A 2,745-nucleotide genomic window follows, 5' to 3' on the forward strand; every position below is an offset into this window, starting at 1 on the left:
TCTCAGAAAACTAGGAACAGATGGTAAGTTCTTCAGCTTGACAAAGAACAGCTACAAAGAACCTGCAACTAACATGATATTTAATGGCAAAAATTCGAATGCTTTCTTCCTAAGGTCAGGAAAAAGCAAGGATGACCGTCCTCACCACTGTTATCAAATGTAATATTAGACGTTCTAATCACTTCATAAGGCAAGAAAAAGAAATACAGATGTACAAATTGGAGAGGAAGTGGCTAAACCCCTCCTTATTCATGGATGGCATGATTTTATATGCAGAAAACGCCAAGGAGTCTACAAAAAAAAATTTTAGAATAATTGAATTCAGCAAGGTCACAGGATACAAGATCAACAGATGAAAGACAATTGTATTCTATATGCTAGCAAGGAACATGTGCAGGCCGAAATTAAAAATATAATACCATTTGCAATACCTCCTAAAACAGTGAGAACATACATATGTGTAAACCTAACAAAACATGTAGAAGACTTACTTGCTGAAAACTACAAAACACTGATGAAAAAATAAACAAAGAAGATATAAATAAATGGGAAGAAATATCTGTTCATACACTGGAAGACTCTACATAATAAAGAAATCAATTCTCCCTAAGCTGATATCCTGGTTTAGTGCAATTCCTATCAAGTTCAGAGCAAGATTTTTTTGTAGATATAGAAAATATTATTCCAAAATAATATATGGAAAGGCAAAGGAACTATAGTAGTTAAAACAATTTTAAAAAAGAAGGAGAAGGTGGGAAGAATCGGTCTACCTAGTTTTAAGCTTATTATGTAGTTACAGTAATCAAGACTGAATAGTTTCAGTGAAGGATAAACACTAGAGTCAGTGGAAGAGATTAGAGGATGAGGTAATAGCCCCACACAAAGACACCCAACTGATTCTTAGTAAGGGTGCAAAAGTGATGCAGTGAAGCAAGGAAAGCCTTTTCAACCAATGGCGTTGGAGCAATTAGACACCCATAAGGAAAAAACCTCATGGTCTAGAGTTGCACTAAGAGTTCTCACATGTGAAAAACTGATCCATAAAAGAAAAAAAAAAAGGTAAATCAAAGTTTAAAATTTTTGCTTTGCAGGAGACCCTGTTAAGGCGATGAAAAGGGGACAAGTAGGAGGGGAGGGAGACGCAGAGGCAAGCAAGATGTCAGTGACAGCTGCAGTGACAGTGCGGGAGAACCGGCGGTGGCAGTAGTAGGGCTGGCGGTGGCCAGCTGTGGGACAGGCAGTAGCCACAGCAGCTTGCTGGATAAGTGGAAGATTGATGATAAGCCTGTAAAAATTGACAAATGGGATGGATCCGCTGTGAAAAATTCTTTGGATGACTCTGCCAAAGAGGTACTTCTGGAAAAGTACAGGTATGTGGAGAATTGTGGTCTCACTGACCGTCGCTTCACCGTCTGTACCATCTCCTGTTTCTTCGCCATAGTGGCTTTGATTTGGGACTATATGCACCCCTTTCCAGAGTCCAAACCTGTTGTGGCTTTGTGCGTTATATCCTATTTTGTGATGATGGGGATCCTGACCGTTTATCCCTCATCTAAGGAGAAGAGCATCCTTCTCGTGGCCCCAAGGAAAGATCCCACAGGGGTGGATCCTGATGACATTTGGCAACTGTCGTCCAGTCTCAAAAGGTTCAATGACAAATACACTCTGAAGCTGACCTTCATCAGTGGAAGAACAAAGCAGCAACGGGAAGCCAAGTTCACCAAGTCCATTGCCAAGTTTTTTGACCACAGCGGGACACTGGTCATGGATGCGTATGAGCCTGAAATAACCAGGCTTCATGACAGTCATGCCACTGTAAGCAAAATAAAACAGCCACTTCTAAAAGCAGCCATCTTTTGGCTGGATCACGCTGAGTTAAAGGGTGAGGGAGAAAGAATCAGAGAACTTAATATGGATAAAGTAAGAAATGTAAAAAGTGTCCATTTTGTCTTGAAATTTTAGTCCATTCTGGATAAGTATAATTTTCTAGCTCAGTTATGATAAGTTGTAGCTCTGATATCTAGCTATAGCCTCTTTGGTCTGCTGATTGCATTGTTTTGATTTGCTTTTCTGGAAAAGCAGTTTTGCTAAAAGCTGTACAGACTTTCTCCTCCATACCTAGCAGTACTTTATATGGTATAGCTTTGTGCCATGCAGCATTTGAAGACTCAGTTTTTAAAACTGCTAACCTGTTGCTGACTTTATTGTGTTAATTCCCATTTCAACAGCTGTTTCCCTTAATTCAGGATACAACTTCCTGTGCGTGACAGTTTTCCTTCACATACCATTTTTGTGGGTGTGTATATATCTGACTTGGGGAGAATTGGGGGAAAAAAACCATAGATTTTTAATTTGTTTAAAAGAGACTTTCTGCCTGCTACATTTTGTGCTCTTAATCAATTAAAGAAGCCAATGGCATTTTTAGCTTTATCTTGTTTGTTTTCCACTAGTATATCCCTGTTGATTTGCTTGTGCCCTTTATTAACTGTCATTTTCTAAAATTTTTTTCAATAAAACAAAAGGAGATGTGAAAAAAAAAAGACAATGAAAAGATAAGCTACAGACTGAAAAGATACTTGCAAACCGTATATCTGTTAAAGGACTAACATCTAGACTCTATAGAGAACTCTCAAACTCAACAGAAAAAAACAAACAAAAAATCCAAATAGAAAATGCAAATCCCATGAAGAGACATTTTATTGAAGACGATATATATGGAGAGCAAGTAAGGACATAAAAGGTGTT

At 38.3% G+C, this 2,745-nt stretch overlaps 1 pseudogene; it reads left to right on the top strand.

Moving 5' to 3' along the window:
- The first annotated feature begins 1,108 nt into the window (after positions 1–1,108).
- On the top strand, positions 1,109–2,430 carry LOC101290219 (signal peptidase complex subunit 2-like; annotated as a pseudogene).
- The last annotated feature ends 315 nt before the right edge of the window (positions 2,431–2,745 follow it).

The sequence above is a fragment of the Orcinus orca genome, chromosome 17 (assembly GCF_937001465.1).
Source record: "Orcinus orca chromosome 17, mOrcOrc1.1, whole genome shotgun sequence".
Lineage (NCBI taxonomy): Eukaryota > Metazoa > Chordata > Mammalia > Artiodactyla > Delphinidae > Orcinus > Orcinus orca.